We start from the raw sequence: 12,129 nt of genomic DNA, 5'->3' as shown, positions 1-12,129 counted from the left end.
CTAGTCACACTTTTCTTTTCCAACTGATTGAGATGTTAATTACTTCCTACTTACCACACCTTTGCTGAATGAAATTCAAATACGGTATTTAGGTGAATGGTTCATACTACAGTACATGTCCAAAATTTAGCAGTATCTTGGAGAAACTAAAGGAGCATCACAAGAATTTCATAGGTCTAAAAGTTTTAAAAAGAAATTAATTCAAGGAAATTTCAGATATTGAAATTGATTACCAAGTAGAAAAGAAACTTCAATAAGGTCATAAGAGTTGATAAAGTGCATAAAGTATAACTGGTATCTGGAGGTCTTGGCTGGCTATCTTCATTTCTGCAAGAGAGGAGGGGTGAGTAACTGATTGCAGACCATTATGGCCTACGCAAAAGCTTTTTCTTTTTTCTTTTTTTTTTTTTTTTTGGTATTGTTAGTCAATTTCATTTTTTTTCAGGTGAACGAATTTCACATATTTCATATATACAGCTTTAGGAGCACAATGATACTTCCCACCCTACCCCCCTGCCCCACTCCCACCCACCCTCCTCTTTCCTTTCTTATTCCTTTAATTTTTATAATGACATACTTTTAGTTCATTTTATAATCATAAGATTAATCCTCCACTACATAAACAATTGAACAAATAATAAAAAGAAAAAAAAAAACACTCTTCTTCAACAGTAGAGAAAAGGGCTGTAATCAATTATCAAAATATCAACTCCACCCATATTTGTTACTTGTTTGTACTCTATTAGCTAACACAGAACAGGAAAATATATGACATTTGTCTTTTGGGGACTAGCTTATTTCACTGAGTATAATGGTTTTCAGTTGAGTCTATTTTTTTGTGAAAGATAGGATTTCAGTCTGCTTTATGGCTGAATAGTATACCATAATGTATATATACCACATTTTCTTTATCCAGTCATCGGCTGATGGGCATCTGGGCTGATTCCATATCTTAGGTATTGTGAATTGAGCTACTGTAAACATAGGGGAACAGATAATTCTTTCATTTGCTTATTTCATTTCATTTGGTTAAACTCACCAGAGTAGGATGGCTGGGTAATATTTTTGATCTATTTTCAGCTGTCTGAAAAATCTCCATACTGTTTTCTTCAGTGGCTGTACTAGTTTGCATTATCACCAACTGTGGATTAGGGTATCTTTTTCCCACATCCTCACCAGCATTTATTGGTGTTTTTTTGTTTTATTTTGTTTTGTTTTTTTGGTATGAGAGCCATTCTAACTGGGGTGAACTAAAACCTCATTGTGGTTTTGATTTGCATTTCCCTGATGGCTGGTGATCCTCAGCATTTTTTTCATGTGTCTGTTGGCCATTTGAATTTGATCTTTTATCAAATTAAAAATATAGTGGAAAACTTTAGCCACATTACTCTTTTATATGCTGATTTGATTTCCTTTGAGTAAATTCCCAGTAGGGGAATGACTGGGTTAAATAGCAGATCTATTTTGAGATTTCTGAAGAATCTCCATACTGTCACTTATAATGGTTTTACTAGTTTACATTCCCACCAAAATTGTATTGAATTACTTTATTCCCACATCCTCCCCATCATTTTTTTCATTTTATTTTATTTAACTTTTGGGTGATAGTCATTCTAACTGGGGTGAGGTAAAACTTTAGGATATTTTCTTTATGTTTTGCTTTTTTTGAAAGTTTTATAATATGTTGTGGTAAAGATCTTTTCTGATCATGTGTATTGAGAGTTTTATGTGCTTCTCATACTTGCACGTACCTTTCTTTCTCCAAATTAGAGAAGTTTTCTGTTATCATTTCACTGAATAGTTCTTCTAACCTGTTCTCACTTTCCACACCTTCAGGAAATCCTAAGGCATATATGTTTGGTCAATTGATAAATATCCCACAAATCGTGAACACTGCTTTAATTTTTCAAATTTTTTCTCTTCTTTTTGTCTGTCTCAGATATTTCCAAGGATTTTCTTCTAGCTCAGGTATTCTTTCTTCTGCCCCACTGAGTTTGTTGTTAGGGCTTTCCACCTTATTTTTGTATCTGACATTGAATTCTTCATTTCTCTCAATTTGAGTACTCTTCAGTATCCCTGTACCCAGCAGAATTTCTCACGCATGCCATGGTATGGATTTCTTTAGCTCATGTATTTGCTTATGGTCACTGTTTGAATTCCTTTTCAGATATTTCACCAATCTCTTTGTCTTCACATTCTATTATTGAAGTGCTGTTATCTTCCTTTTGGGTAACCATATTGTCTTCCTTGTTCCTGTTTCTTGTATTTCTAATTTATTAGGCATTTGTGGAAACACTTGTTAGTTTTCCCCACCTCTGAACACTTTTATCTTTTAAATATATCTCTATCTGGAGTGCCTGCTTCTTCCATGGATATCTAGAAGTGTGTGCTAGGTAGGGACATGGAGATTTGGCCAGTGCTCATGAGTGGAGGAAGACTCTGAGTGACACACATGTTGAGTGTGGTAGTTCTCCTATATTCTTGGCAGAGGGGATGGGTACGATCATGTTGACTGGCATGACCACAGGCTTACTGCCTCTCTGCCAAGGTGAACCAACTTCCCAGGGGAGCCCATATTTTAATCTAACCCATTGCTTTATACTACTGATGTGAATGTATTCCTTATATTTGTTTAATATTTACTCCTTATCAGATATATGATATGCAAATATTTTCTCCTATTTCATAGGTTGCCTTTTCAGTTTGTTAATTCTTTGCTTTTGCATAATATTTCTACTTTGATATAGTTCCACTTGTTTGGCTTTTGTTATCTGTGATTTTGTGGTCATTTCTAAAAAATCATCTCTAGGATCAACACCAGGGGATTTCCTTTTTATTTTCTTCTAGGAATTTTACAATTTTAGATATTACATTAAAGTCTCAATCTAGATTGAGTTAATTTTTTGTGTATTTGTATAAATAAAGGCCCAACTTCATTTTCTTGCATGAAAATATCCAGTTTTCTGTACTTACCTGTTCACTCTAGCACTATTCAGAATAGCAAAGATGTCGAATCAACATAAGTGTTTATCAGTGAATGAATGGCAAAAAATACTTCTGTATATTTGTATAAATATCATTTTTATTTTTATATGTATCATATATATGACCATACAACAGAATATTATTCAGTCAAGAAAAGAAGAAAATCTTGCCACTGTGACAACAGACATGAACCTGGAGGATATTATGCCAAAATTAAGCCAGATACAGAAAGATAAATATTATGTGATATCACTTACTTGTGTAATCTAAAAAAATTCAAACATCAAAGCAAATAAGAAGGAGGATAGGCTATGGAGGAGATGGGAAGATTTTAGTCAAAGGTAAAAAGTTTCAGTTATACAGAATGAGAAGTTCTGGGGAGTTAGTGGACAGCAAGATGACTAAATATACTTTTTTTGTTTGCTAATTACTTTGATAAATCTGACAAAATGGAATTATTTTATCAAGCCTTGGGGATGAGGGCAGAAAGAGAGATCTGGGGTGAAGTTATTCTTAATCTACCAATCTTTATTTTTTTCTAAGCGATTTATCAGGATTGTACGTTACTATATTGTCCTCTGCCCTATCTATCTAGGTTTTCAGTTTGCCATCCTCCTGCTCTATGTCTTTCACCTCTGGAATATTTCAACCTTCAGTTGGCTTTACCCTCTACTCACACCTCCATCTTCCTATGAAATCTTCTGTAGTATTTTTTATCTGTTTTTTTTTAATTGTGTTTTCAATGGAGAAATACATCATCTGTTTAGAAAATATCTCTTGAAAAATACAGGGAGTTCAGATACTATAAAACAAAGCAAACTCCAGTCACGAGACACTACATACATCATGCGAAAGCAACAGTCTGATCTCCAGGCTATGAAAACTAGAATTAAAAAGTCACTACACAGAAAATGTCCAAGTTTCCAGCTTGGCAAAACTTGGGTGCAGTTATATGAAATGTTAATAAACTGAATTTTTCCCCAATGTGTAAACAAAATGACAAGACTAAATCTGCACCTGGCAATTTCAATCTAACTGTAAACCTACACAAAACCCACAGATACCTTGTACACTTCACCTGTTAGGATGACCATCTTTTTCCTGTAGGTGGTGGAAGAAAGGGAAAGGGAACTGTGCAGATCAAAGATGTAGGAAGCAGAAATATTATATACTAGCTATTATAAAGTAACATTGAAAAGAAAGCTTCAATTAATGCATAGCCTAAGGGGGAAAAGACTACACTCAACTTTGGAAAATTAATTTAGAAAGTTAAGGAAAGAGTTTAAGTAATTGCAATTTAACATGAAAAATGCACATTTGATAGAATGGAGCACAATGGAAGATTCATAAAGCATGCTCATCAGGTTTGCTTTGTCCAGATAAAGATTAAGTTTACCAACATCTGGCAGCCCTCACACTTTGTAAAGACGGATCTTCTTCTACCTAATTATGGAAATTGCTTTCTTTAAAAAAAGGAATTCCTAATCTTTTGATAGACTAAAAGAAAATAAACAAAGGAAAGCTGACTAGATGTCAAGTGCTTGCTAGAAATGATTTTTAAAATATTCCTGTATGTAAAATGCACCGACAAATTTTGGTAAACAGTTAAAAATAAAAGTCAGTTTAAAAATCTTGGAGAAAATGCCTTTTTGCCTACATGTTTAAAATTGGAAGTCAATTTACTATAGACAGGAGTTCCATGGAGTGTACAAAATTCTTCTTTATTTGGAGATCAAATGACCATCCAAGATAGATATTATGTTTCACAGGCATTATTTTAGTCACTCTAAGGGTTTCAACCATGGGACCAAAATGTAATGTTCTCTGTCATGTAGCTACAGCATCTTACTGGTTTCACATCATGGATTAAAAAAATACTGGCATTTTTTTTTCTGTGAAGTACCTTGTGCATACAAGCAAAAGGAAAATAAGAAAAAGGGATAAGGAGTACAAGAAAATTTTCTTGGTTTTGTTTTGAAGAAAACAGATTGAAGGCAAAAGAATACAGAACTTTGATAAGCTTGAAGAAAAATACTTGCTGATTGTTGATTTGTATTCACTGTAAAACAATTCTATAAATAAAACCAGTATATCATTTCTTAATCACAACTCCATCAAAACCAAGTATGTATTAATTATTCTTTCAATGTCAAATGTATACCCTAGAGTTGCCATTTCACATTCCAGGGGTATAGCTACCTCTTAGAGAGACTAAGCTAGACCTGCTCCTATCCTCTCTCTGAAATATGAAGGTACACCAGTGCACAATGGTATCCAACTGGAAGCTAATGGCAAAGGAGATTCTTCAGGAAAAAGAGGAATCCATCAAGCTGAAAATCAAAAATTAGTTCTACTTTCTAATAAAAAATACATAAAAGTGCATTATCAGAATCAGGAATTCTTATGCCAGTTTGTATTGCAAATTTTTCAGACAATGCATCAAACATAAACTCAATTCAGATGTCAATATGGATACAAATATAGCATGAGGTTTTTTTTTAAGGCAGTAATTTTTGAAATAGTTAATGCAACTGTTGCTAGCACAATACTAATAGTACTTCTGGCTTCACATACTCACCTGGACTTCTGATCAAGTACTAATTAGCCTAGTAAGGGAGGGCACCCAAAAAAACTGAGTCCATTTTCAGTCATGTCTAGTCTTGTACCCACCATTCTCCTTTTTTAGCATTTGAAGAAAACAGCTTGAGTTTGCAGATATTGTTTATGGGCCCCCTGAAGCTGTTTTACTGATTCAATCTCAGTTAATTGAATTCTTGATAACAGGAATAGGATTTGCAGGGAGAGCAGGGATATCAGAAAAGTCTGCACTAGCTGTTTTCTGAGAGGCCAACAGAGAAACTGCTGTCTGAATAGTTTCCGATTGAGATGCACTTGTCTCTGTATCAAGTTGTTCCTTTGTTACAGTTTTATCATGTCCACTCAAAGCAAGACAGTTAGCATCTTCACTTGTTTCATCCTCTTCTGTTTTGGTTTTCTTAGGGTTCTCTTCCTTATAAGGTGAGGATGTCCTCTTGACTCTGCTATAGGATTATGTACTTTTGTTGTTGCATTTCCTGAAAGTCTAGATGGTGGGTTTACCAGCCATATTGAAGAAGCAACTCTGGAGACTGTAGGCTTTGGTGCTGGAGAAATGGCTGGTTGTGTGACAGTTTGAGGAATGCTTTCACTTGATGTACCACCTGAGCTTACACTGGAATTTACTTGTACAGAAACTTCAGTAGCCTGTGTGTTGGTCACAGCTGCTGCTGTCACAGCTGGTGCAGGACTGTTTCTGCCCTGAGAGCTGCCAGAACTGTCAATGTACTGGTCTTCATAGCACTAGTGGGAGAAGGCACAGACGTGCTATTATCACTTTTCATAGAGAAGTCTAGAGAAGTCGAGGCTGCTGTCATTTAGAGCTTTCAATTTGACACCTTCTGTTGAATGCCTTTTCTTTATCTGAAGCACATGATTAGGTAGTAGTTGATGGAGTTGGTTTCTTTTTACATGCATTACAGTAATTTTCATATCTACCTCAAACATCTTGCTGTTTATTGCTTGCCTATAAACTATATTAGTAAAAGACTGAATATCATAGATGAAATCAACACAAATTTTCAAAGTTGTCTGTTTTTTTTTAAATGCTAACCCAATCACCCACATTGTTCAAAATTCTTCCTTGTCAGGATTTTCTTTGGGTACTGGGAATAACTGGGGGCGAGGATAATAACTGGGCCAGGGTAATAAATTCATTCTTCTATAGCTTCCAACCAGGATGCAGATTTTTTATTCCACCAAGCCCACCCATTCTAGGCACTGTTTTTCTGTTGGTGCACTTGCTAGAAGTACAATAGAATGCTTCTACTTTTGAAAGAAGTTTGGAGCTTCAAAAAGTTTAGACCACTCTGCCTTACTCAGCAAAATTTCATATGTGATAGCAAGACCTTGTAAAATTCCTCTACCATGACAATCTGTGTTGGAATGGACACATTGTACAGGGAGTTCTGTTGTGGGTATGGTGTAATTATAGGCATAAGATAGTACCTATCACTGGGGTTTACCTTTGGGTCACATACAGGCAAATTAAGATTGCATTCTTCAGGCTGTTTCAATAGCACTGGATTTGACCATTCCCATTTCGAAAATACCAAGAAAATTTTACGTACAAGAGTTGATGTTATTGCGTTTGGATAAAGCTGGCAAGTTTTCTTTTTAACTTTTATTTAATGAATATAAATTTCCAAAGTACAGCTTATGGATTACAATGGCTTCCCCCCCCATAAATTCCCTCCCATCCGCAACCCTCCCCTCTCCTGCTCCCTCTCCCCTTCCATTCACATCAAGATTCATTTTCAATTCTCTTTATATACAGAAGATCAGTTTAGCATATATTAAGTAAAGATTTCAACAGTTTGCACCCACATAGAAACACAAAGTGAAACATACTGTTTGAGTACTAGTTATAGCATTAAATCACAATGTATAGCACATTAAGGACAGAGATCCTACATGAGGAGTGAGTGCACAGTGACTCCTGTTGTTGACTTAACAAATTGACACTCTTGTTTATGGCATCAGTAATCACCCTAGGTTCTTGTCATGAGTTGCCAAGGCTATGGAAGCCTTTTGAGTTCACCGACTCTGATCATATTTAGACAAGGTCATAGTGAGAGTGGAAGTTCTCTCCTCCCTTCAGAGAAAGGTACCTCCTTCTTTGATGACCTGTTCTTTCCACTGGGATCTCACTCGCGGAGTTCTTTCATTTAGGTCTTTTTTTTTTTTTTATTTTGGCTGGCAAGTTTTTGCTACTAGCATAGCCCAGGAAACACCACAGAGGAAACCTGTATATTGGAATAGATGTTGTGGCATTTGGCCCCCAGTTCGATAGCTCTCAGAGTTAACCTGAAGTTGTCAATGTTTGCTACTAGATGTAAAATTTCATCGGTCACCCTGAAACTGTTAAGACTTGTTATGCATCTTATATCTAAATTTTTAGCAGTCTGTTATCTCATAGGTCCAAATCTTCTGGAATAGTTTGCAGTGGAAACAAACAAAATATCAATCTCTGTCCCATCAAAACAGAGTTTGATAACTGGAACAAATACTTCTTCAACAGCTCTTAAATATTTTACTTCTTTTTGTGATTTCAATTTATCATAGAATGAGGTGAAAAAGTCACTTCAATCAACATGTCTAGGTGCAACACACAACGCATCAGTATCAGCACAAAGGCATCCTCTCCTGTACCAGCACCGACCAGTCACTCCCCCCACTACCCACCCACCCCCAGTGCAGCAACCACTGCTGCTGCCCTGGGCCAGACCCACTGAGGTGGGAGTGGGGCCTTGCCTCAGCCCTGGACCCAACCCCACTCCTGCACCCACTCCCAGTGCTTTAAGCACTTCTCCTTCCCCTTCATCCTAAAATGGCGCCCAAGCACTTCTAGCATCTGTAACTCAGTGGCTGCTATTTATCCTTCAGGTCTGGTTTTTTTTTTTTTAATGAAGGTTTATTTATTTGAAAATCAGCATTACAGCGAGAGACACATGGAGAAACAGAGATCTTGGTTCATGGTTGGTTCATTCCCCAAATGGCTACAACAGCTAGGGCTGGGCCAGGCTGAAGCCAAGAGCCAAGAGCTTCATTCAGGTCTCCCACATGAGTGGCAGGGTCCCAAGTACCTGGACCATCTTCTGCTGCTTTTTCCCAGGTCATTAGCAAGGAGTGGGATTGGAGACAGAACATCCGGGCCTTGAACTGGTGCCCGTATGGGATGCTGATGTTGCAGATGATAGCTTTACCTGCTATGACACACCACTGGCTTCCCTATCTTTCAGGTTTTATTTTGGACCCATTGTAAGAGTCCCCACCATTCCTTATCTACCCTGCATACCTTGACTCATTTTTGTCATCCATCCAGTCCCTGAAGCCTTTTAAACTTGTGACCTGGGGCCAACTGAGGGACTAACCAAATGATTTCCTGAGGTTCTGTATTTGCAATTAGGGTAGGATTTTTTTAAACATTTATTTGTTTATTTGAAAGGCAGAGAGAGAGAGAGGAGAGAAGAGAGAAGAGAGAGGAGAGAGGAGAGAGGAGAGAGGAGAGAGGAGAGAGAGAGAGAGAGAGAGAGAGAGAGAGAGGGGTCCTCCATCCACTGGTTCACTCCCCAATGGGGTAGGATTTAACAGATATTTTATAGCATGGTGTTCCATATAATCTAACTTCCTAAGACCAAGAAACTCAAAAAACAGGTTATTTTGGCTGGTGCTGTGGCGTTGTAGGTTAAGCCTCTGCTGACAATGCCAGCATCCCATATGGGTGCCAGTTCATGTCCCAGCTGCTACTCTTCTAATCCAGCTCTCTGCTAATGGCCTGGGAAGGCAGTGGAAGATGGCCCAGGTCCTTGGGCCCCTGCACCCACATGAGAAACCAAGGGGAAGCTCCTGGTTCCTAGCTTCGGATTGGCCCAGCTCTGGCCATGGCAACCATTTGGGTAGTGAACCAGCGGATGGAAGATTTCTCTCTGTCTTGTCCTCTCTCTGTCTGTAACTCTGCCTCTCAAATAAATGAATAAAAAGCATTTTCTTTTTCACTCTATAGGAGATGTTAGTAATTCCATTTACACCAAAGAAAATGCTGACTTCTGTTCTGTCATTTTGGGCTCCAAGTAATAAAGATATATAATTACTATTTTCTGCTTCTTTGTTTTCCTCTAAAAGGCTTTTATTAAGTCCTTATTTGTAGGTAACATTAGTCTTGTACACTACTCATGGAGGATGAATTTTAAATTGCCAGAAAAAATGAAATATGAATAATTGAGACATGGAAATCAATCTTATCTATCATATCTCTTTAATCTTTTATCTACATATATATCTTTATTAGATATACTATTTATGGATTTAAGATAATATCTACTTAAACATGAATCCTGACCTTAGGCATACAGAACATTTCTTGGTATTTAGCATAATTCAATTTATTTTATGTTTCCAACACCATTCTCACAGATGAAGGAAACTCAATCTCAGTCCATTCAGTTTTGGTTCACGAGTGGGTCTTTAAGTTGATCAGAATCCATATAAAGTCCTTGAGTAAAAGTCCCTGCCTACAAATTCCCAGATGCCTACAGAGAGACAAGATGTGGGGAGTTTGACGGGGGAATGCCTTGTATTTTACTGCTGTCTCTTCAATCTGGCAGTTGCAGAGTCATCCTGAATTCCCATCACTTTGCAGATCCCTGCTGCATTTTCCTTATACCACTTGAGAGGTGCAGACAGGACTACCAGAGTCCTTGACGATGTCTGCACCCCTTTTAACCACTCTGTTCCTCTTTCTCCTTCCCCACATCCATCCTCCACAAGGGAGCGAGCAGATCTCTGGGGATGCCTCAGGAACATCTACCTGTGGATACCTGCCATAGACTTTTTTATTCATTTTTCCCATGCCCAGCAAGTCTGGAAATAGTGTGGAGGGGAGTGCTGCACTCACTCAGTTTGCTCTGAGAGCTAAATAAAATAGTGGAAGTAGCCATGGACATGTTTTGACATATCCTTACAGAACAGATAGAACATTTTGGTCTATGTCATGGCTTGTGAATAGGTTCTGAAGTTGATGTGAGATGTCTCAAGAAAAAGGATGCTGAAGTAAGGAAAGGACAGGGTGGAATGTTGAGGAAGTTCAAGGAGATGGGCTCTGCTAAAGGATTTCCACAGAGGAGCTGATCTTCTTGAACATGTACTTTGATGCAAGATACTTCTAGACAGTCTCAGAAGTGATGAAGAGATGCATATAGTACATGCTAACATTTCACCAAGCATTGTTTAAAAAAATGGATGTAAATGTCATCAAATCACCCTCTGGTTTTAGGCAGTGGAAAATATCCTGGAACCCTCAATATTTGGCTCATCTACTACATATAATATGGAATTCTCATTAGCTCCTTGGTATGGAGGTGTGGCACCACTCTAGCTGCCCAGATTTTAGGTCTGTATTTAGATAAATGTTTTAGAATAATAGAAGACAAGCTTCACTTCTTCAGTGACACAGTTTTGATCATCTTCTAAAATAGTTTTATCTGGTTCTTTAAAAAGTAATTTCATTGTAGAATATTTTAAAAATACATTTTAAAAACTTAAGAAAATAAAATCACATATAATTCAATCATCAGATAGCCATCATCAACATTTTGATGTGTGAAATTTCAGTCTTTAAATAAAGGTGTGAATTTTTATTACAAAACTGGTTATACCTTATGAATCATTCTCTAACACACTTCTCTGCCTTAATTGATTATAGATATTTTCCAAGTCATTAACTACTCTTCCAAAATTATTCTCATTGGTTGCTCCAGATTCAATTGTATTTACAAATATCCATTAGTCCAATTCCCTGTGGTTCAACATTTAAATTATTTTTAATTTTTTGCTATTACCAAGAACATGATTTTTCTTTAAACAAGGTAAAGAAGAAATTGCTACTGCCATTATCACTGCATCTTTTCAGTGCAGTACAGAAATTGAAATCACACAGTTCAAGGAGTGAAAAAGTCAAAAAGAGAGGCACACTGTGTTAGCCATGCTGAGAATTTTTAGAGCTGAAGCTGTTTAAGTCAAGGGAAAGTTGTCTTCAGGAAGAGCTGCTAATCAGTAAGGGGAGAGAGGACCAGTATTTGGTCTAAGACTATAAGAGAAGACAAGCTTCACTACAACGAGAAATGTTGAAAAGAGGACTGAAGAACTAAAACATAGAATCCAAGGCTGATATGAAAATTATTTAAGAAACAATTTTTTTTACTTTAATGGCAAAGAAGTCAGATGCTAAAGTTGATGTAAGGGCCGTGAGACAGTGTGATACAAACAGCCTGGGGGCATAGACTATGTGGCCTCTCACTGCTGTGCATTAGGTCTTAGCATTAAGCCAGCCCAGTTAACACACTGACTTATGTTATTTGCAGGCATGACATTGTACCTGCATTTAAGCTAAGTAGGGCAAAAGCAGTGTGTCTGCAAAATTTTATCTGCTTCTGAAGTGTCTCTGAGAAGTCCAGTCTCTTGTGATCCATTTGTGCTACTCAGCAAGTAACATCATTTTGAAATGATTTCTAACCCAAAGGATTTTTTCCAACTTGAAATGGAATCTGT

General features: G+C 37.1%; 1 pseudogene; it reads right to left on the bottom strand.

Moving 5' to 3' along the window:
- Window positions 1-5,729: 5,729 nt before the first annotated feature.
- On the bottom strand, window positions 5,730-10,386 carry LOC133756585 (poly(A) polymerase alpha-like; annotated as a pseudogene).
- Window positions 10,387-12,129: the final 1,743 nt, after the last annotated feature.

The sequence above is a fragment of the Lepus europaeus genome, chromosome 3, assembly GCF_033115175.1.
Source record: "Lepus europaeus isolate LE1 chromosome 3, mLepTim1.pri, whole genome shotgun sequence".
In the NCBI taxonomy this organism is placed as follows: domain Eukaryota; kingdom Metazoa; phylum Chordata; class Mammalia; order Lagomorpha; family Leporidae; genus Lepus; species Lepus europaeus.
This window is presented reverse-complemented; position numbering and strand designations above follow the sequence as displayed.